At 45.5% G+C, this 24,397-nt stretch overlaps 1 protein-coding gene and 1 long non-coding RNA gene across 11 annotated transcripts in view; one reads left to right on the top strand and one right to left on the bottom strand.

The window, feature by feature from the left end:
- Window positions 1-24,397, bottom strand: part of Gab1 (GRB2-associated binding protein 1) — a 107,925-nt gene that overhangs the window by 42,324 nt on the left and 41,204 nt on the right. The gene's annotated exons all lie outside the window — the stretch shown is intronic.
- Window positions 14,800-23,247, top strand: LOC120098602 (uncharacterized). 5 transcript variants are annotated; one of them, XR_005496975.2, is made up of 4 exons: window positions 14,801-18,895; window positions 20,709-20,912; window positions 21,311-21,487; window positions 23,048-23,247. It is a non-coding gene; the product is annotated as an uncharacterized LOC120098602 (long non-coding RNA). The 5 variants fall into 5 exon arrangements; XR_005496976.2 differs by having other exon boundaries at window positions 14,803-18,895; window positions 20,709-20,874; XR_010060452.1 differs by having other exon boundaries at window positions 14,800-18,895; window positions 20,709-21,487.

Raw genomic sequence — 24,397 nt, 5'->3', positions numbered from 1 at the left:
CGGTCGGGGCAATGAGAAAACGGGTGCAGGGTTTAGGGTCCTCTGCCAAGTGGCAGCATATGATATATCTTCAACTGGAATCAAAACTATGGCCAAAGTCACACAGTTCATAGAAACAAAATGAACCCCAGCAGACAGCAGTATAGTCACCGACGTGCAACCTCACTGGGTTGGTAATGCTCGACAGCCTACACACTCACACGCTCTGAATGCACTGGAAGCCCTGGGAGACAGTCAGAGCCATTGACACAGTGGAGTATTTGAGGTGCAGGCCACAGCCACAGCTGCCTCTGTCTACCGGCCAGCTAACTTAGCAGGTCACCAAGGTCTGTGAAAGCTAAAAATAACCACATCAACATGTTTACAGCATTTAAAAACTACAGGATCCACAAGTCACCTAAATATAGCCCCGAGTTCAGACTGCAGAGGCTGGCTTTGGGCCTGTGGACATGTCTCCCAGACGTCCCACAGAACACCAAGATACTCACACTTTGTTGTTTTACTTTAAATATTCAATTATTTAATGTTTAACTACAATGAAGGAGGAGTGGGCTGGGGATAAGGGAAGGGGGCAGCAAAGAGGAAGAATGCCACTTTGTCTGCCTTTAACTAGAGCATTACGAAACCTCGGTCCCAGTACTTGATGGAGGAGCCTGACCTCTGTGGGGTGTCCTGCTTGTATTTTTCCACGCAGCACATCCACTCTCCATCCCAGTGCTCCCTGACCCCTTCCTTCCCTGTCTTCATTCCTCACATAGAAGATTCAGAGAGACACAGATAAGCAGCAGAGAAGAGACACACCCAAGTTCTCTCACCATAGACACAGTGTGTGTAGGCATGCGAAAGACAGCGACTGGATTCTAATCCTGTAATTTTGTTTGTTTGCTTTTGTTTTTCTATACAGGGTCTCATTTTGTAGTCCTGTTTGGCCTGGAATTCCATATTTAGGTCAAGCAGGCCTCAAACTCAGAGATCTGCCTGCCTCTGCCTCCCGAGTGCTGGGATTAAAGGTGTACCACCATATCAAGCTTCTAGTTCTTAATTGAATCAGGAAAAGTATTTCCAATAAAAGCCCTAACACTGTTCCCAGTGGGATCTCAAGGGAGTCTCTCTAGGGCCCTGGCAGACCTAACTTGGCTTTTCATTGGTGAGTTACTGGGGGATACAGGTTCAGATACTGTGACTTAGACTGTATTCCTCTGTAATTTTAAGAAACCTTACAAATTTAGCAGTGTGTGTGTGTGTGTGTGTGTGTGTGTGTGTGTGTGTGTGAGAGAGAGAGAGAGAGAGAGAGAGAGAGAATCCTTTGTCATAGCTCTGCCCTATTCTTCCAAACGATAAGCTGCAAATGTCTGTATCTCTTAAATGACTGTGGTGGAATTTTCATTTCTGAAAGTTGCCCAGTGTTTCGAGAAAACATTCTGAGTCACCGTTATGCAGGTAGTACTGTTTTCTTAGAAGAAATTAATAGTAAAACTGGCAAGTTACAGGGTGAATATAAATACTATCACAATAAATAATATTTTCCATATTCCGATGTGGTCTTTTTTCAAACACACACGCATGCTTTCAAGTACCTAACTGCTAGAGTTTTCTGCAGCAGGTGGAGCTTTGCTGATGCTAGGTGGGTACTCTACACTGAACTACACCCCCAGCCCTCAGTCTTTGGGAACGGGGTTCCACTAAGCAGTGTAGGCTGCTGTTGAACCCCCAACTCTCCCATCCTAGCTTTCTGGGACTGCAGGTCACTGGCAAGGCCTGTTCTTCTGAGCAGTTTGTAAAGAATGATCAGAACTACCAAGTTCATAGCCCTGTCCATAGCAGATAACTGGAACTCCCCTTTTTGCCCCTTCACAGCTTGGTCCTCTCAGCATTTGGCCTCCAGGGCCACCATACCTACCATGTGTGTAGACTTAGGCTCTTGCCCCCACTCACAGCTATTTTCCTCTCAGATTATTTTTAACCCAACAAAATGGAGTGTGAGTGAGAGAATTAATAACCCCATGCACAGAAGCATCAAGATAGTCATCGATAAATGACCATAGGATGATGCATATGCCAGAAAAGCAAGAGACACTGGTGTGTGAACGATCTGAAGAATTCCCACTGAACTTGCATAGCTGGGAATATACCTTAGATACAGGAAAAGAAAACTAAAAGCCATGAGATGAAGCATAACTATGTAGGAAGGCTTGCCCCAAGTGTGCGGGCACAGCGAATGAGGATGTGTCTGCCCCCTGGTGGAGGGGGCAGGGACACTTGCAACAGGCTTGCACTGCAAAAATACCAAAACGGACGAATTTGAAAATCAAACAGAACAGTGGCAGAAAATGAGACATAAAGCCAGAGGGAGCTTCCATCTTCTACACTTGAGAAAAGGTAGGCGACTGTGGTAAGCACCTTTGACCCAGAGTCTTAGCATGTTTCCACCTTGGCAAGCCACTTCCTGGAGCACCTTTGGACAATGATCGTTCCTGTAAGGAAAACCCCTCATCTCTAGATTGTATCTGGTTACGATGTGGATTTCTTCACAGATAAGGTAACAAGTCACTAGCTGCTAGCATCTAGGCTGAGAGGCTGACCCTCTATTTTGGAATAATTAAAATAAAATCATTTGCATGGAGGGCTCTGCAGGGCTCGGGCTTCCTTTCCACAGGTGCAGGCAAAATGAATGGAGCTGGGGATGGCAGCAGGCAAGGTGTGGTGGCTCCTCCAGAAGCACATTCATCTCTGTGGGGATCTTTCTGTGGAGAAGGGGGTGCGTGGTTTGCCTATGACCTCATCCTCAACCACAGCTGCCTTTTGAAAGCAGCAGCTTCTTTTATGTTATGGCTCCTCTCTGATACACACGCAGTTCCTGACAGACAGGATGACAGGGCTGCTGGCCGGCGTACAGAGCCCATCTGGAGGCTCCTCCCCTGGGGACGTGTGACATGGGTTTCCAAGACAGCAAGCCACAGCTATGTGAGAGGCATGCACAGAACAAAATGCACAGCTACATGGAGGCAAGTAGAGAATAAAGCACAGAAAAATGACGCCTCAGGTAAGACACAAGAACAGGATATAGTTTCTGGTCTTAAATGATGGGTGGTTCAATTTCTTCGTTCCTAAGCAACCAGTCTCCAGAGGCAATTCTAAATTTCTTCCCATATTTAAGAGCACATAAAACTCCTTCTGCATTAGTGGGAATTCACTTCTCAGAACTGTACAGCAGTCGAGTGAGAAAAGGCAAACAATATTCTAATCAAAGCACAAAACAGTGCTTGCTTACGTAGCCATTGTATCACCTTCTACCGAAGTATGCTGGACCAATCCCATCACCAGCAGGTTCCAAAGCTGATCAGCCTCACTGACCTGCGACTACACCTTGCACAGATGCAGGATTAGCTTGAAAGACCCCTGCCAGTTCCTCTGAAGGAAGAGCTGGCATTAGTACAGATGGACTGCACGAGGCTTTTATGTATGTCAGGCAAATGCCCAGGATATAGGAAGATAAAGGCCAGACTGGCTTGCTTTCCAACTGCTGTGAAGGCCATGAGAGATAGACGGGAGTCGAGAAGTTCTGAATCCATCTTCCTCTCTTCCATTTGAACCTAAATCCTACAGCAGCGGGACACATGGAAGACAGACAGATATCCCTGTCATCACTTGGGATCTCTATCAGAAGAGCAAATCTCAGCTGAGACCTCCCCAAAAAAGATGTGTTTCAGTAAAAGAGGTTCATGTGTCAGGAGGTAGGAGGGAGAATTTTCCCAGCTCTCTATACTTAGATATAGCTCCTTTAGTTGATTTTTATCCCTAGTCTCTCTCTGTCTTCCTGCCAAATTATTTATGGTGGGGGGAAACAGCTTAAATAATTCGCTTTCTTAAAATCCTCTATCTTTAGAGAATGATGTCACCACACAGTTTGAAACACATGAGATAAGTCTTAAAGCATGCTTCTATGTCTAACTTCACGTTCTGGAGTCAGTTCAAATCACTCATTAAAATGAGTAACAAAGAACAAAACACAGAAGTGGCAGCTGTTGCATTTGGACGTCTGATTTGCAGCAAGTGGTGTATTTATAGTTGAACAGCAAACTGGCCTACGCAGGAAAGCCTTGTTACTCCTAGGTCGTTATATTGTAAAAATCATGCAGATCATTTATTCAAGAATTAACTTTCATAAATGTGTTTGTGTACATGTGTGGAGGTCAGAGGACAACTTTGGGAGTCTCTTCTCACCTTCCTCTTTGTTTTGAGACAGGGTCTCTCTTGCTTCTGCCAAACTGCTGTACTCCAGGCTGGCTGTCTCTCCTATATCACACTAGGAGAGCTAGAATTATAAATATCCACTAACAACATCTAGCTTTATATATAAGTTCCAGGAATCAAACCCAGGTTATCATTTCTCTGACCCCCAAGAATTAATATTTTTACATAGTGTTAAGTGTTTTTATTTGTTCTGAATTAAACTTCTTTCATCGATCATAATCTGCAAACAAACTGAGGCAATCTTTACGTCCTCAGTCTTAGAACGCCTATCTACACACACACACACACACACACACACACACACACACGTTCCTCATGCCCTTGGACTGTCCCTACGCCCATTGGCTGTGCCTAGACTTTAAACCATCAAAACTGGTGTACCAGCAGCTGGACATTTTTCCCTTGTAATACTGAAGTTCACATAAGTTTTAAATCAACAGTGCAGTCACAGGGTGCACGTTCCCTAGGTCCTGAAAAGGTCTAGGCTTATATTTGCTTCTCACTAGCCTGGTCCCCATGTCAATCAAGGGTGGATGCTCCCAGTCAGGCTGCTTGGGTTTGAATATGAAGGGTCCCCACAGGCGTGTGTGGTTGAACACTTGGTCCCCAGCTGGTGTCCCTGGTTGGTGAGGTTATGGAACCTTTAGGAGGCAAGGCCTTGCTGGAGGAAGTGGGTCACAGGAGCCGAGCTTCACAATGTATAATCTGACCTCACTTCCTGTTCTCTCTCTGTGAGCTTCCTAAGTGCAGATGCTGTGTGATTACCCCGTTGTTGTTGACCCCAGGAACCGCCTCTTCTACACCTCGATGGACTCTGTCCCTTTAGAACTATAAACCGAAACAAACTTTTTTCCTGTAAGCTGTTTCGTTGGTCAGGGTATTTTATAACAGCAACAGAAAACGAACATGCACCCACTCCAATACACACGCACACTTAGTGATTCTATGCAGGCAGGCTCTGCTGGGATCTACCCTTTGTCCCCTTCTCCCCTCAGGAAGGGGAGCTCAAGCCTGACCCACGAGCTAGCAGATGCCTACAGCATGCCTTCCACCTTATACGTTCCTGTTGTTCTATCCAGGTCTAGGAAGGGTGTGGACGTCAAGCCTTAAAGGACATATGACGTAATGGTTAATTGTGTTTTAAAATTCCCTCTGTCTGAAAGAAAAGTTGTTTTAGCTCTTGCTGCATTATTGTCTTAGAACAAAGAGAACAGCACGGTTTTCAAAGTGCTCTCAAATGGTCTTAGAGGTTGAGTTCTGACTGAAATCTTCGCTGCCTAGGCTGTTGAATTCTAACCATCTCCTCAAGTCACCATTTGCCCTGGGAAAACATGAAAGCCAGAGTTGAGCTTCTCTCTGGCTTAGCTGTTCAACTGCTTATTTGTTCAATGGAGGTCATCCAAAATTTACAACATTCTTTTTAGCAAAAATGGATCTAAAATAATGCCAACTGGCAACTTGCTTCCACGTGGGAGGTATTTATTGGGAATAATGGGTTATATGTATTTACTCCATTCATCTGCTCACTCATTCCAGAAATATGCACTGAGTACTGACGAGTGCCACTGTTGTCATGGCTGGAAGGGAGGCAGACACTTTAGTGAAGCAGTGTGTATCTGCATCAGCAAACCCAAACTCCAGCAGAGGAGGACATAAGCTAACAAAAAAATTGTAAATTGCCACAAAAGAAAACTCAAGCTGGTCTGTAAGTCCCAACCTCCCCTAAATCATCCTAAGGACAGGGAGAAAGGCCCTAACAGGGCCCCTGACTGTATTTCAGCAGACCCCACCCTCGACATGGTCCCTGTGGGAGATGACAATTATCGCGCTCTTAGGCTCAGGTCCTCAGAGCTGCATTGGCTTAAAAGCTCTGCAACCTCGTCCTCTCGACCGCCTCCACCAGCTAAGAAGATGGCGTGATCAGTGTGCAGCTTCCCTGTGGAGCCCTCACACAGGCCATGTCAGTCCCAACATCAAACGCCAATCACTGGCCACCCTCACTCCACTCCAATATCCATCAACAGTGTTCAGCTGGAGTGAAGAGGAGGAGGGAGGGAGAGAATATTACTTTATTAAATTAAAAAACCTTAATAACTGTTCGTCCTTTCCCTACTGGAAAGCCCACATGAGAAAACAGGTGTCAGAGATGACGAAGGCATTCAGACGTTACCAAATGCTTGATAACAGCAACTGTGAGTGACTAGCCAGTGTCTTAAAACCCAAAGACACAAAATACAATGATTATGTATGCAGAGGGGGTTTGAGGGGACCTCTGCACCCCATGGTTACTTGACTTGATGCTGAAGATGTCTCTTCCATAGGAAAGAGGCAGGGTGATTACACGGGGCCTTGTGGAAGCTGACACTGGACACCTCCAGCTTCCCCTGAGGTACTCCCTCTCTCCCCCACGTCTCCTCTCCATCTCTGGCAATCACATGTGTTCTTCTTTTGTTTTACCAAAGTCCATCAAAGGACTTTTGTGTTTGCTTTTTCTGAGGCAGGGTCTTTACTACACAGGCAGGGCAGGCTGGAATGCGTTACACTCCGCCTCGACCTCCAAATGATAAGCCATGCGTGTGTCAGCAGGCCCAGCCAAGCAACCTTTGACCTTAACTTAGACAGCATCTCTGCTGTCTGCTGTCTCTTTTCTCAAGCACAGTTTTCACATTCGAGTGCAGATTCAACTTGATTTTGTTTTTCAGGAAAGCATTCACTATTTAAAAACAAAAACAAAACAGCCTTCCTTTCTCCATGCAGAAACCACAAAATGGGTTAGTAATTTGGGTACCCAATTACTGAAACCAAGAACGGGTTCAGAAGCTCTCTCAGGCTCTCTGCAGCCCAGGGACACTGACTAACCTTCAGCGAGCACGCATTAATCCCAGACACTGTTCTGAGCACCTTATACATTAAGTTAATCCTCACCATAGCCCGGTGAGGCAGGAGGCTGTCATTATCCACCAATTACAGAGGCGAAAATGAAGCACGGAGGATTAAGTAATTTGCCCAAGTCAAACTGGAAATGGCAAAACCAAGATTTGAACCAGCGTCGGCATGAGAGTCTTGTCTTTGATGGGTAGCACACATTTTGGAAAGGCTAACTATTGTGACTATCTGCCTCCTGTTCTTTTTTAGACAGTCCCTTCAAAACAAAGAACTCTCTTAGACAAAACCAGGCCAGAAGTCCATTTTGCTGATCTCTACAATTTGTGTGTGTGTGTGTGTGTGTGTGTGTGTGTGTGTGTGTGTGTGTACGTACACATGTACATGTGTGATGGTGGTATGTGTGTGCATTCTAGGGTAAACACTTGTTAAAGTGAATGTGTGCACACACATGCCAGTGCACAGAGACCTGAGGTTGGAGGCTTTCCTCCAGGGCCCTCCTTCATTTTCCAGTCAGGGTGTATCAGTCACTCACTAAAACTGAGCCTCATGCACTTGGAAAGGTAAGAGCTGGCCAACTAGGTACAGGGATCCAACCTAATTCCATATTCTACCCCCACCCCCCCGCTCCCCCAGGGTCCCTGGCTCCCTCATTTTTTTGACAAGCATTCTGCAGATCCAAATTGAGGTCCTCACACTTGTGCTGCTGCCACCGTACAGACGGAGTCATCTCCCCAGCTCCAGCTCCATTATTTCCTGTGACCGGTCTACTCCTTTCACAGAGACAAGTTTGGGCGGAAACAGGCTCAGCAGTGAGATTCTGAGCTGTGTTCCACTCCACAACCCAGGACCCAACAGCAAACAATGGCGCAGGTTCAGACCAGGTGAGGACATGCACACATCCAAATGCACGCACCACGCAGGGTCCACGGACGCACACAGGACAGACGGCGCCCCTCCGCCAGGAGAACCAGGGGTAATGATCACAAGTGAACAGCAGGAGCGGTAACTAAAAACCGACGACCTGTGAAACTTAGCTTCTCTCCCTGCTGGACTTAACACTGTGCTGGCATCACTCGCTGACATAGTCCAATGTCTGCACATTTAAAAATTAATCTTTAGTTGAAGTCTCTTATAAGCACTGGCTCATCGTTTCCTTATCAAAATATTACCTATAATGCCAGAGATGACGTAAAGGAGTGCATTAACTAGTATCTCTGAGCTCCTGGATTTGAACGCCTTTTGCCACCAGAGGGGACCAACTTACATAAAACAACAACCTTGGCAATGCTATCTCACCCTCTCAGTGCATTACGATTTCTGACATTAATTTTCATAGGTTGCATATCTTTTACAACAACTTAAATGTCTTTTAAAACTCAAAAGTCCTAGACTGTGGGAAGGACTCAGTGGGTAAAGACACACACTTGCCTCATCTTGATCACAGGGACCCATGTGAAAGTGTCCTCTGATCTCCACACGTGTGCACCCACCTCAAAATGACAAAACTGCTTTAAACCCAAGGACCCAAAGATCTGTTTCAAATTAAGGCATTTACACTGGTTCTCATTCTACCAAGACGCACAGCTCCATTTACAGATCCCACCCTCAGAAGTTGCTCCCCGTAAGTAATTATATAAAATCTGGTTAATTTTAGCCAGTGGCGGTGGGAGCGGGGATCTTAGACGCTAAGAAACTGTCTCACTTTTACTTTCTTTCCTATTAAATTGGGGCCATCTGTTTAAAGTAACAACAATTATTTTTAGCAGTTAGACAAAGGGGTACTTAAAAAACCACAGTCACCTCTTTTCTTCCTTAACATCACCCCCTTATCCAGCACAGGGCTTCACGTTCACACAAAGCTCCCAGGGTGTTACTGCCACAAACACAATTACAGATGGTTCTAAAACCCCCACGCAGCAGGTCAAGAATCATTTTTTTCCTGATCCTTCTGACTGTTTTCAGCAGTTTCTAAGCATGGAAGAGGAAGGAACCTGAGGGCTTTACTGGCATGTGACAGCATCTGCTGACAGCGCTCATGGCACAACCTGTCTGTTTTTAAGAATCTGTGTGTCTCTGATGAGGCTAGCTGTATACTTCCTATTTAATGTCTAACCCGAATTCCTTCTTTCTAGATGCAGAAACCTGTGTCTTCAACCCCTTGTCTCCTGGGGATAGCGACGTGGGAAAGAAAAATCACAGTAAATACATGTGGAACGTCTCCTTCTCATACAACAGCTGTGATCTGAACAAGAAAAGCCAAGGCCCGCAGCCCTGTGCCTTGCTGGGTCCCCAACTTCCCTCCAGTACTTTGAAGCAACTACACCACTTCTATTAAGTTTCTTTTAGACGCCAATGTACTTTGCCCTTGCCAGGTCAGATACTGGGTTGGGCTTACTCCGGAGCAGGCCTTCCTAACTTCCTAAGTGTTTTCATTCTCCTCGTTACTACGTTAATTGTCCATACTTGTGAGCTACAGTTTGACAGCTGGAGACAGCATATGATGTCAAACCACAGTAGCAAGCGTATGTACTCCTTAAGCATGACCTTCTTCCAATTAATGTAATCACCATATGCTTTCATAGGGCACAGTTCAACGTTTCAACATATGCATACAATGTATAATGACATAATCAGGGCCATCCATGTTTCCATCCTTGTTGCTACTTTGTGTGTGGCAGCACAATTCACGAGAGGTAAAATGATCTAGATGACCACTGTTGTGACAGATAAGAAAAAATGACATATCAATTTCATGGATGTATGCAATGGAATGTTATTCCGTCATTAAAATGATATCCTATGATAGGCACTGAAATTGGTGGAGCTGGAAAACACTGTGTTCAGTCTAGCTAGTAGGCATGGGACGGTCACATGTCCTCTCTTACACAGGGACGCCAAAGAGTCCATGACATGTATAGCAGTGATCTTAAGAGGCTAAGGGTGCTGGTGAACACCTAGTAGCCAATCACAGTCAGAGAGAACAGAACGTCCTAGAACTCTACAGCACAGTGGAGGAGAGATGGGCTGTAACAGCTAAGAAATACTTTAGAAATGACTTTAGAAATGATCTGGCCTCGGCATAACATGAGAAGCAGGCCTTTCTGTCAATGTAGCTGGGAGAGAGGGAAGAGGGGTCTGGCTAACCGATGCTTGCCTGTGAGCTCACACAGCCATCTTCAGTCCTTCTGGGTCTCATCCTCTCAGAAGCAGGGTCTCATGTAGCCCAGGCGAGCCTTGTATTCCCTACACTGTTGAGGCTGCCCTCAATTTCGGGTCTCACCTCCATCTCCCAGGGTTATAGGAATGTGAACTCGCTGACGCTACCGTCTTTCTACCGAGTTCTGTGCATGTATTTTTTTTTTTAATTCAAGATTTTCCCTAAGTTTAAATTCAGTATTTGAAGGATTTATTTCATGGGAGGCAAAGGGCCTGTGGCCAGCTCTTCCATTCCTTGCCCTGACATTTAGGTCCTTATCTGAAATGCTGTTTTAAAAAATATTTCCTCCACTGTGAATGAGCAGTAACTGGATATACAGAAACTCAGGTAGAAGGGACACGTCCCAGACTCTCTGGCAGTTGTGGACAAGTAACCAGACTCTCTCAACAGACACAGCATGGCAAAATGTGTCTTTTCTAGGTCCAGGACTACTGTCACCCGGCAGTCTGACTTCCCAGGCCTCTGTCTGCCTACCAGGAGGATGGCCCGCCCAGAAGCTGGAAGACAGAGCAACAGGTGGCGGGAAGCGGACTCCTCGAATTCAGTTCTGCCACAGCGTGCCGCAGTGCACGCCTGCAATGTCCTTCCCATCGGGGCAGCGGGCAGTGCAGTCTTAGCTTCTTAGGGTCAGGCTGTGAGGTCTCTGTGTAGCAGCACAGGCATCGGCCATCACGGCTGGTAGACATGTCGGACTGTCCCAGGTGTGTCCCGTGGACTTCCTCATGCATGAGTTCTGGGCACAAGCCCTGCTATTATTCTCGGCTTTGAAATAAAGAAACAAGCCTGGCAGGCTGGATGTCTTATTGTCCCCTCAAAAGTAGTGTGGGCTGGTACAATGACCAACTGCAGGCCTGTGTGGTGCAGAGTTCAAACAGCTAATGACTACAGATGGTGTCCCCAGGGGAAGCTTCTTGTCACAGTTTCTCTCTGAGATATTTCCTCTGTGGACTCTCTCATGTGTCTGGGCCAGAAACATTAGCAAAGAATTAAGGGATTTATATTTAATTTGTTCACAAATACACTTAACGTACTGTTTACTTTTTATTACATTATAAGAATGCATGTGTGTGCACGCGTGGATGCTGCCTTGCTGCACACAGTGGCAAGCACCTTTACCTGCTAAGTCATTTCCAGTTCCCTAATCTAGTAAAGTCCAGATTTATGTAAAACTTAAAACTTTGAAGGAAGCAGCCCAACCGGAAACAGCTTCGGGAGGAACCTCTCTCACTGTCTATAAATTCTATGGAGGTAGCTGAGCTGTGGTAGCGCACGGCTTTAAGGCCAGTGCTTAGGAGCAGAGAGGCAGGTAGGTCTGAGTTCGAGGCCAGCCTGGTGTACAGAGTGAGTTCCAGAACACCCAGGGCTACACAGAGAAACCCTGTCTTGAAAAAAAAACAATAACCAATAGATAGGCAGGCAGGCAGGCAGACAGACAGACAAAGACTCTACTGTGTCTCCTGAAAGGCCAAGTTCTGCACCATTGTTCATTCCTATAAAACACTAGATTATTAAAAATGAACTCATCTGCCGTCTGTGTGGACTACAGAAGAGCAGTGAAGCACGGTTACACAACACGGGCTCTCCTGAGAAAAGGAGGCCGCACGCCATTACTCTCCCAAACTTCTGAAAGCAGGAGAGGTGCCAGAGAGACATGAACATCTGGAAGGTGAGGGAGTGAAGGAGCGTTGCCTGGAGGATAACAGCCTTTTTTTGTCGTTTCCTCTTTAAAAGAAATCATTCTGCTCGGGAGTCCTTTCATCTTCTAGAAAGCTCTGGTAATTAAGTGCCAAAGTCCACCCAATTTATCCACTCCACAAACATGCACTGAGCACTGTGTGAGGAGTGCTCTGCTGGGCGCTGGGTGGGCACTAGCAAGTAGACTGAGAAGACAGCGGAAACTTTCATCTGTCCATCTGGGTTGTTAGCCTAACTTAAGCTGGAGAAAAACTCTACATTGATTTGCTTTTGTTCTTCAACAACTTGAGTCGCAGAAGTATAAGGAACAAGACCTCTCTGCTTTCCTTCTTTAACAGACAGGTAGGTGTCCCCTTGTCATCAGGGGCCTGGAAGTCCCGTTGTATTTCTGCTTCAAACAGCACACTGGACTCAGCAGAATACCCCCCACCCACTCCAGGGACTACCTTTCCTCTGATCCTTTTAAGTTCCTGGCTATCCTGCCTTTCCAACGCTGTGGCCAAGCTCACCCGGTTTTAATTAATAAGAGATGAGTGAAGGACGAGAGTTCTTTGCCAGCAAGAGCAAGTGTTCATTACCCGTTAGTCTCCTCATTGTGTGCTTGGTGATAGACTAGGGAAGGAGAGGCAGCCCACAGGGTCAATCATTTTCATCCAAATAAAAGCTCCCCTTACCCTTGACTAGTGGCTGTGGAAACAGGAGGAACACACAAGACACCAGCCATGGTAAGGCCCCAATGGCCTGGGCAGCACTCTGTCATTCTGTCACTCACAGGCAACTCTGCCTTTGTGCCCCTCAAGTCTCTCCTTGGCACACCCTGAAGTTGGGGAAATGAACCCAACTGCAGAGTGGGTCTATATCCTTCTATGGGTCCACTCACATGCCATCAGCACCCTCTGCTGCCCCAGTCAAGAAAAAAAAAAAGGAAAAACACAGAACAATCTGTGGGGTACAGAGGGTAGGGATAGCCTTGAAATATGACACGTCATCTTGAAAGCAGAAATTCACATGAGAACTTTAAAATAAATCCTGTGCGTGCGTGAGTGTGCTCGAGTGTGCATGCGTGCATGCATGGGCATGTTTACCCACAGTGGCTAGAGAAAGGCATTGGACCCCTAGGAGATTAGGTTCAATCAATTGAAAGCTGCCTGGTATGGTGCTGAGAACTGAACTCAGGACCTCTGGAAGCGCAGTGCTCATCTCTCGAGCTCCCCTAAACAACTTTTTACACTCCCTTCCCCCTCACCAAATAACTTCCTGCCTTGCTCCAAAAATCTATCTCTGAACGCTGCTTCTTCAGCAATCACTAGCACATCAGCCGTCCTTTCTGTTGGCTACCAGTCTTCAGAAGCACAATCCCAGCCATGCCGTTCAAGGCAATGACTCACAGTTTACCAAGGTGCAAACTGTGGCATTAACTATTGGTGACTCCTGTAATTTCATTTTTCCATTTCCCTAGCAGATGTCAGCAAGCTTCTGAGAAGGGCAGGATAGTAAATGCGTTGTCTTTGAAGTCTACATGATCTCAGGGAACTCAGCTCATCCACTGTGCTGTGAAAGGAGACACAGACCCTCCGCAGGCCAAGGCATGGCTATGTCTCAACACCATTTGCACACTGATTCCTCATCCGTATTCTATGTTAACAGAACATGTATGTTAAATGTATATTTCACAGCCTCCCTTGCAGCTAGCTCTGGCCAGATGATGTTCTGTATAAATGGATGTGAATGAAGATGGCCACAGAAATCTAGACCATCCCTCTTTTCTTGAGCTGATTAGGAGAAGCTAGGTTTGACTGCGAAGGTTGGAGCAGCTTTCAGAATGACAGAGAAGCAACCTGGGCTGGAGGAAGGAGGGGGAGGGACGGAGAGAGGGAGGGAGGGGAGAGGGGGTAGGAGAGAAAACAACCCAAAGTGGGTTTTGTTGTTTAGTTCGGTGGGCTTTGGAGCTCGTTCATAAAGATTTGCATGTCCATGCTTAGCTCTGGGCACAAGACTGTAACTGATTCAGAAAGGAAAAATAACTTTATTTTACAAAAACCCAATGATCCAAGCACACTTCCACACCGTAGGATCTTGTGACTAATCACATCTAATACCGTGCAGAGGCAAAGTCAGTGCTATGTTTTTATATGCACCTCCCTCCTACCTTTAAGACAACTGTTTTTATTGCCACTTTTAGAAATGAAGTTCGGGTGGGAGGAGGGGAGGCTGGAGAGATGGCTCAGTGGTTAAGAGCATTGACTGCTCTTCTAAAGGTTCTGAGTTCAATTCCCAGCAACCACATGGTGGCTCACAACCATCTGTAATGGGATCCAATGCCCTCTTCTAGTGTGTCTGAAGACAGCTACAGTGTACTTAGATACATAAAATAAATCTAGGAAGAGTGGGAGGGAGGGAAGGAGGGAGGGAGGGAGGGAGGAAGGAAGGCAGGCAGGCAGGAAGGAAGGAAGGAAGGAAAAGAAGTTCAGGAGTAGTTGCACAGATGTCTTGGGGACATAAAGTTCTTAACCACATTCTTTCTCCCAAATCAACTCCCTTGGGGGAAAAACAAACCACAGTGACATTTAGTCAATTGTAGGGCGATACTTAAGAGATGGCTTTGTGACTCTGGGTTTCAATTTCCAAACTGAAAAGCACCACTAAGACCCACTGGCAGATGACTGTAGTTTAATTAGGACTCTCCTTAAGAGCCAACTAGACCAATAACACAAGGTTAAGTGCCTTACCCAGGTTCCTTTGAAAAACTATGAGAATGCCAAGTGGATTTCATCAGAGAGCCCCAAGGACTGCCAGCCCCCAGTCCTGGCTGGTCCCTTACCTCCTTGCCTGCCCAGTGGACCTTAACAACCAAGATGCTCGCCCGCTGCACCAGGTGGGGCGGAGCCTGCTAAGCAGTGGCCGAGTCCACTGGTAGATGTCATTCCCTGCCCTGTCTGTGTGGTGTGGCACGCATCCCTGCTGGAGGTTTGGCACCCTTGATGGGGGCCATCTGGCTCCATTTCTTTCAGCGCCTCGGCTTTTCTTGTCCTATGCAGTCTGGAGGACCAAGGACAATCAAGTACACCCTCAATCTACATTACAAGGAGATAACTCGAGTTAGTTGCAAAAATAGTTGACCTCACTTCAAATAAAAAGGTAAGACTGCTTTCAGAGCTTTTTTTTTTTCAAAGTGGGGATAAGAGTTGATTATTTGAAAACCGCACTGATTTAATAGCTAGGAACAATAGACATCAAAATTATTCTAATTAATTGTTGCTAGGCAAAAGATTTTACTATATATACTACATATGTTTATAATATATATGGTCACTTTGTTACTTTTGCAAAGGATAAGTCTTTCGTATATAAACATGAAGTTTGCATAGTCTCAATTAAACTTTGAAACTAATTATTTTTAAAATTAGAACAGAACAAGCAGGTGAGTGTGGTTTTCAAACAGCACAACCAAAAGCGACCTGGGGAGGAGAGGATTTATTGTGCTAACACTTCCACACCGTAGCTCATTGCTGAAGGATGTCAGGATGGGAGCTCAAACAGGGCAGGGATCTGGAGGTGGGGAAGGATGCAGAGGCCATGGGAGAAGGCTGCTCGCTGGCTTGCTCAGCCTGCTGCCTTTTACAGCACACAGGACCATCAGCCCAGGACTGGCACCAGCCACAGTGAGCTGGACCCTACACATCAATTATCAGTCCAAAAAAGCAAAACACTGGCCAGTGTGGGGAGGACATTTTCTAATGGAGGTTTCCTCTCCCACAGTGACTATAGCTTGTGTCAAGGTGACAAAACCAGTCGAATACCCAGCCGTCATTAGGGAGGTGCAGGCAGAGAGGTCAGGAGTTCAGGGGCAGCCTGTATCCCATGAGACACTTAACATTTTTATTTAAAAGGCACAGGGGTGTTTGGGAAATGGTACAGTCAGTAAAGTGTTTGCCGTACAAGTTTGAGGATCTGAGATTAATTAATTCCCAGCACCTCTGAGGAGGCAGAGACAGGACCTGGGGCTCCTCCTTGTCCAGCCAGTTTAACTAAGAAATCTGGGAGTCCCAGGTTCAGTGGGAGAGTCTCTCAGAGAGAAAGGTAGGGAGCTGGGGAAGGTACAAGCCTCTGCCATGTAGACGTGCACGTGAGCACTCGTTTGAACAAAAGTCTTTAAAAAGGAAGAGTAGAAAGGTTACATCTTCAAACCCTGCGTTTTAATTTTAGTGCGCACTTTCCTCCAACTCTTTATAAGAAAGAACATACGAGATACAAAACTATTCGTCCATTTAAACAATATTTGCTAAGAATAATCTGGGATGTGGCAACTATGCTCACATATTACGCTTTATAAACCTAGATTTCCAAACAGTTTAAAGTATTTTTCCAAAGCAAATGGCCAGGGCTGTTAGGTGCGGTGGTGCACACAGAAAGAGAGACAGGAGAATTAGGGGTTCAAGACTAGCCTGAAATCCTATCTTAAAAAGCCAGGAAAAAATTGCATATGAAAGTAACTATCTCAACATTTTAACAGGTTCTTTATGATTGGTTTGTTAATTGTTTTCTTCTTTATAACTTAAGAATTTGAATTTCTTTCTATAAAACATTGTAAGTAATATGGTTTATTATTTATTTAGTATGTCTGGAGTTCAACTGAGGGTCTCACATATACTAGGCAAGTGTCTACCTAGTTATACACCCAGCCTACACACACACACACACACACACACACACACACACACACACCCATGTACATTTATGTCTACGCCCACACCCCCCACAAATCTTTTTTGTTTAAGACAAAGTCTCACCGTGTATTTAATTTTTACCTGAACTCTAGAGTCTCCTGCCTCAGCCTTCCAGTTGCTGAAATTAAAGATGTACCACTATTCATTCATCCATATTTATTTTTTTAAGAGAATTAGGTATAAAAAACACCACAGCACTAAAGGAATAGATTTCTCCTTTCATTGTATGAAAAGGATTTAAAAAAAAAGTAGTCTGAGGGATAGAACAAGCTTATCTCTCTGAATCACTGGATCTTGGAAGCTGACAAATTAAACATCAAGTGACGGCAGAGGGATGCGACAGGAGGACTCTCAGGGATGCGACAGGGGGACTCTGAATAAATCAGCAGGTATCACAACACGTCAAAATGGGTCCAAACCCCAAACACACTTGCATGATGTCCAAATTTTATTAAATTGACAGTAAGGACAGAGGGTGGGTGTAGCTCTCATGTATCTGTGGTCATTATGATGTAGAATTTTCCTAGGAATTATGATTCACAATTACTGATCTTGAATTGAGAAAATAGAAAAAAAGTCCCACCAAAGTTGAAATAATAATGAAAGTGAATGTATATTACAATGTAGTAGTGGCTAAGGTCACGTAGAAATCAGTTTTTACTTCACAGTGGAAAGCTGCCCCAATCATTTAGGAGCACTAAGTCAAAGGAAAGTTTAAGTCTGGACAATGCTATCTTTCTCATTCCCACCAAACCAAAGCAGAACCGGAGGCTACATAGTTATACTGAGTCATTAATAATTACAAATAAGTTTTTAAAAGCACAACTGCACAGGCAAACACCATTGTCATGTCCCACTCCGAGGGTCACATGATCCTCGAGCACTCTTTCCTGACTGTATCTTCCCTGGCAAACAACATCTCCTTTCATGATGCCAACATATCATCCAAACAGCCTCCCTGAGCGTCTGTGCTCTAGAGCATGGAGCCTTTCCAGGGCCAAACAAGGAGTATTCCAGGAAAGGGCAGGTAGAGAGTTCAGGAAAATGCCTAATAAGATTCCACTGCCTTTTCCCAACATAGTTTCCCAAGCCCCAAATACCACAGCAGAACAGAAAAACAAACGTGTCTTCAACCACACTCCCCAGACGAGGACTTCCACTGACTCTCCTGTAAGAATTCTCTCACAGCATCATTTCGTTAGCACAGGAAAAACAAAAGCCAACAGCAGAAACATCGACCCCGTAGGCCCCAGCTGACCTAGCATATGATAAAGTGCCCACAGAAACAGCCAGTCTCACTGAACACCTCTACCTGCATTACGCAGACAGGAGTTTGTGCAGTGATGTCACAAAGGACAAAGAGAGGCAGGACACGCATGGCCGCCATCAGCCTAAGCAGAGAAGAGCAGCTCAGTGTGGGAAAGTGAGACAGTGAGTGGGACTCAGATCTACTTACACAAATACGATGAAGAAAACAAACACACCTTTCATGTGGGCGCCTGGAGAGGCAGCTCCCCGGCCCCTGACTTTCAGCATCCTGCTCATGACCAGTCCAGGAAAGTAATATATGATTCAGTAATGCTGCCTGGCCCTCACCCAAGTCAATGACTTCAACTGCTCCACATTAATAACAAAAGCCAGCCAGAGTGGACGCAGGGAGCGGGGAAGAGACGAAAGGCCAGGGCAACTCCTAAGAGGACAGCTACCTCTTGTTAAAGAGACAGCCAAGGCCGGTGTTTGGAAGCAAGAGTTTCCTCCAATGAGCTATTAGCTGCTAAAAAGCCTGCTGTCAGCCCATGAGATTTTAAAGCCTGGTCCACACCGAGCTCTAACAACACAAAGATCTTCACTGCCCAACCCTGTAGGCGTGTTCTCTGTACGCTACACAACTGAGAGGCTGCTAGACTGCCAACGGCCTAATAGAGAAGCTGTCATTAGCCTGTTTGCAGGTCAGGAAGTAAGTACTAAGGGGAAGGCGCTCTTCAAGAGCAGAGTTAGCTGATGGGAATGTAGGTGGTCTGACTCCAGAGGCCGAGTGAAGAGCCATCCTCCGGCTCTCTCAGAGCAAGTGCCTGCGGACTGCAGCTCAGCCCTTATGGGGCTAGAGACATGGCAGGTGAGCCGTCCACACAGAAAGTAGGCAAGAACCTGACTTTTGCTGAGTGCCCACTTTGTGTCAGATCCTGTCCTATTCTCCTTTCTATTGCAGTCATAAGGACCATGACCCAAAGCAATTTTGGGAAGGAAAGCATTTGATTGGCTTATATATCTAATGGCAGTCCATCCTAAGGAGGAGTCAAGGTTCCTTCATAGAGGAACTCTACTTACTGGTCTACTCGGCTTGCATATTTATACAACCCACGACCACCTGCCCAGGGTGGACCCACTCACAATGGGCTGGCCTCTTCCACATCAATTATTAATCAAGAAAAATACCCCCTAGACTTGCCTATGGGTGAGTCCAATGGAGGCATTTTCTCAGTTGAGGTTCCCTCTTCCCAAACAAACCTAGCGTGTGTCAAGTTGACAAAAACAAAATCCCTAGCACAGCCTTTAGGGCTGGGGCAGGATGGAGGAGACATGGCTCAGCTGTTAGGAGTACTTCCTGCTCTCCCAATGGACACAAGTTCACTCTCTGGTACCCAAGCACTGCCACCTGGGAACTCCAGCTCATGGGATATAGCACTCCCCTCCGGCTTCCTAAGGGACTTGTACGCTCGTCTCACACACACACATGCACACGCATGCACGCACAGTAGAAGCAGAAGAAATGATACGTGCTGATGTCTGTGACAGAACAGAAACACTCTGACAAAGATGCCCATCACAGAATGGGTCAAAAGTAAGACTCCGGGCGCTTGTTTAGAAATCACTGAGGGCAGAGCTGGCACTGGAACTGTATTCCTGTCTGCACAGAAAGGTTAACTGCAAAGGGGTGGCTCCCTCAGTCAACAGCTGGGGTCAATCTTCCATATTTTAATGGATACTTCTTTGGTTGTGGGCAGGAGAGGGGAAGTGTATGCCAACAAACTCCATTACAACACGAATAACATCTCAAGCCTGATAGCAGGCACCCAAAGGGCTTCGTGCTGAGCAGTGCTATTCAGAGACTGTATTCTGCCATACGGGAGCCAAACCTCTCAGCCATGGTGCGTTTTACTCTAGACCTTTGGCAAAACACTAAGAAGTGATTCATTCTTACAGTTTAATGGGTCCTGCTACTATGGTGGATTCTGAGGCTAATTTCCTTTGTAAAGGTTACATTTCTTTTATAGTAATCTAACTTTTTTACTCCTTGAATTCTCAGAAGCATGATAGTCTATTTTACACAGATCTCCTTAGGTATAATATATAATCACCCATTATTTTATGTGAGCCTGCTAGGTGGGTTAGCCTTAAACAAAAAGGCTACCCTACAGTCCCCTCTGTGTCAGTCTGCACCTCTATGGAAGGCTAAATAGCCTATCAGGACAGCATATGCATTAATCTGCATTTAACAGCTTGGCTAAGACTATCTTGAATTAAAAAGAGTACACATCATGAGCCTGATGATCATAATTATAAAAGCATAGCCAGACTGTGACTCACAGGTAAGAGGGCTTCGAGATTTAATCTTCTACTGTGGAGAGGAAGGTCGGGGACTAATAGCAAGAATGAGGGGTGAGAAATAAGGTGAAGGGGGATAAGAGGGGAAGTATGTTCAAGATAGGTAGATGACAGACAGACAGATGACAGACATGACAGATAGACAGATGATGGACAGATCACATGCAGATGATAGAGCATGCTATGTCAACACATAGGGATCAAGATAGATGAGGAGTTGAGAATTGAAGTCCGGGAGTTAAGTAAATGATGTTTTCTAAGTCTTAATTAGAGTCAGTGAACAAAACACTAGAGCCATCGTAATGCTGTCTACTTCCACACAGGTCCCAAACATAAGCCCTGAAATGTCAACACAACAGTAATGTAAACTATGAAGGAAAGGAACCTGTCCTTCTTGACGCCTTACTTCATATTAATTGTCCTGGTGAGAAGAGTGGGTGAGAGGAGACCACCTCTGGCTTCAGTCTAGTCTTGGACCTCAACAGCTACGTATGTAAAGTTGGCCACAGTCTGACAGTGGCTAGAAGGTGTGACAAAACCCTAATGTCCTCTGAAGTGACTCAGGGTTGGCAGGTGGGAGAGCCTTTACTCCATAGTAAAAGGGGACATCTTCTAGTCACGAAGCACGGCCATTGTCTGCTCCTTGAGTGGCAAAGCCTTAAGCACCAATCCTCTAATGACTTCTCTCTCTCGGTAGCTCGGTGGTCTGCTCTCGCAGAAAACGCAGGTTCTGTTCCCAGAACCCACATGGTGGCTCAATTGTCTATAACCCTCTTCTCACCCCCTTGACACCAGGTCAGAGCCTGACACTGGAGGAGATGGAGAGAAGCAGTCAGGGCTGGGATTCTTCTCCTTAAAAGCCACCTTTTCCGAGAAACACACTTCATTTGTTTTTAACTGTTTTCAATTTGGCCCCCGAACATAGAGTTGGTGGCAAGTCACCACTGAGCCCTGTCTGGATGAACAGATCCCTGCCTGAAACAACATAGATTACGAGAGGATGGCTTCACTCAACTCTGAGAGGCCCGCTGCTTCGCCACCACACATGACGGACTGCTTCTACGGAGTGCTCCACCCCACATTCTGACCGACCCACTACACAGTTAAGGATCATCTGGCTCTATGAAGGGGACTAGTGATGTCACACTGCCACCTTTCTCCGCCATTCCTCGGCATTTCCTTTACACATATGCAGACATGCACAGAGTCTGTGCTCAGAAAGCAGAGCGCATAGCGTGAAGAGCTGGGCCTTTCAGTGTAACACAGGAACCTTCACAGAACTCCCACATAGTAAGATGGGAGATTACAGTAAGAAGTGGGAAAGTCCCCTCTGCCCTGAGGCCATGCCAAGGCATCTGACACGGTTATGTCTGCCAGGATTCTGCAGTTATTCAACCCAGGACACCCCCACTCCTATTTTTTTTTTGTTAAATCGGCATAGATACTGTAATGTTTCAAAAAAGTTCCAAGTAGCATTTCTTGCGGGAATAATTAACTTCTTGATGTTTGCCAAAAGATTTGTTCTGAGAAAATGTCTCCCTGCTAAGAGATATTTCAAATACAAAGGGCAGAGAGGCAGGCTGGCTTTGCAGTTAGTAATTTTGAACAAGTAAGTCACCAACATACATAGTCAAAGTCTTTCAGACAGATTATATCAAATTTAATATTTAAAAGAGGTTACAAAAAGAGAAAACATGGAAAACTCAAAGTCTAATGGTGCCTATGAAGCAAGGAGAAATTTAGCTACCAAAGTTTCCTGATACCTTCTTAATTACAGAGAAAAATGTATCCACAACTTTGAGGAAACATTTTTGTTACATTTAGGTGTGACTGTCTAGGGTCTACATGAAACTGGACAAAAGAAAGAACCATCTAAATAGGGCACAGGACACCAAAGGCCTTGAAAGCGCGTGTCAGTGAGATTTTACCCTACCTCAGAAATAGGTGGATGACTCCGGGGCACAGCGTCCCGCCATTTTCTCTTGGGACCTCGCTAAAGAAAGGTCCTCCAACAGAATCTTTGAAAAGGCAGAGCATGAACAATAGATAGAGATCAAAGCAGAAAGAGCTGACACGCAAGAGAAACTACGAATTGCCTCATGTCGGCCCGAAAGCGTCCCCCCGCTGCCCACCCTGTAAGTTCTGACAGAAAAACAACATAAACCCATTTAAAAGCTGTTTGCAATCAGAAAGTACAAAGTGTGAGAACCAGATTCTCTAGGTTAGTGAGATGAGTCTTAAAATAACCACAAGCAGCTAATATTTAATTTGGTGTTCTTACCTCCGTGCGAGGAAACCTAGTGAGACACAGGACGCCCCTCATAAAACGTAACAACCCACCGTGGGAGTCACACACATGGGCTTCTACAGTGAGCATCATCACAACTCTCAAGGGAGAAAAACCAGGCTGGTGTTTTGGCAGAGATGAAGGAGAGGCAAACCACTGTCTCTTTCTTGACATGAGTACTTACATATCTCTCAAGAAGCTGGGGACAGTTCTGCAGGGCTACTCCAGAAGTCAGGTTCTAGTGAGTCCATTAGTTTGCAGGTTCATTTGAACTTGAGAAACACTTCCGAGTATCTTGCATTTAAAGAATCATGGGTCTAGACACTAGTTTTCCTGGGATGTTAAAAGTCCATGTAAGCTTGTACTTTCTTACAGCCGGTGAGACAGCTCAGCAGGTAAGGGTGCTTTGCCAACAAGCCTGCTGACCTGAGTGTGACCCTCGTGACCCACATGGTGGAAAATGAGGACCAGCTTCTGCAAATTATCCCCTGACTTCTACACGCAATGCCATGATTCTCATGCATCCACTCAGGCCACAATAAATAAATAAATGTAAAAATGTTTAAAATTTAAAACAAGTTCATCTTTTGTAAATAAACTTGAATCAAATAATCATACAATTCCAACCCAGTTTTACACACTTACACATACTTACACACACACACACACACACACACACTTTTTTTCAAATATTCACTAATTCAGCAGGGTAGGGAGGAGTGCCCCAGAGGGCTGTACTGTTTTCAGTTGCTTCCAAAGCTGAACTTCTATCAGTTGCTGGTGGCCTGTTCAGCATTTACCAGAGAGCTTATGGCTCTTTTGCCCCCAAGGGACATTTGGCAATGGCTGGAGACATTTTTTTTTGGTTGTCACTGATTTTTTTGAGGGGTGGGGAGTATAGCATTCAATGATTAGAGACCAAATAGCCAATTAACTACACACTGTATAGCACAGGCACCCCACCGCAGTCTGACAAGCCAAAAGGACAGCCATGCCAAGGCCAAGACCACCACAAAGTAGGGGAAACTAAATACTCAAATGTCAAGGCCACTCCCGAACCTCCTCTTCTGAGAGGTAAGCAAGGGAAGGCATTCCCAGAATCAAAGGGGAGCAGAAAGAAAGAGCCTCTTCTCACCCACCTCCCCGCATCCCCCGCATCCCCATGATCAGTGCTGGGAGCCAAGACAATACGTGGTGATTCTTGCCTTGTAAAGGCCATGAACTAACAAAGGAAACAAAGCCACCTTCGGGCCACCAGAACAGCAAGGGTATGAAGTAGGCAGGAGCCTTACAGAAATCCACAGGCTTTTTAAAAGGAATCAAAATGAAATTTAATCTTCAGCTATTACTAAGGTGCTTTCATCAATGAATTTTATTTTTTTAATTAATTTCTTTTATATGCACGAGTTTTGTCTGCATGTATGTCTGGGTCCCAAGTGTGTCTGGTGCCCACAGAGGCCAGAAGTCACAGACGATCGTGTACTGCCATGTAGGTGCTGGGAATTGAACCTAGGTCCTTCAGAAGAGCAACCAGTGATCTTAACCTTTAAGCCATCTTCCTGCCCTCATCAGTGGATTTTTAGTAGATATTCACCTGAGAAGCTTGGTCATATTCCGATGTTTTCAATCTAACAAAACCATGCAAGTTGTTCCCAAGACACCTTCTAAGGTGTCCCAGGGTCCCATGGAGAACAAGAACAGTATTGTAATGGCCACTCAGTCTGT

Source organism: Rattus norvegicus, chromosome 19, assembly GCF_036323735.1.
Source record: "Rattus norvegicus strain BN/NHsdMcwi chromosome 19, GRCr8, whole genome shotgun sequence".
NCBI classification, from domain to species: Eukaryota; Metazoa; Chordata; class Mammalia; order Rodentia; family Muridae; genus Rattus; species Rattus norvegicus.
This window is presented reverse-complemented; position numbering and strand designations above follow the sequence as displayed.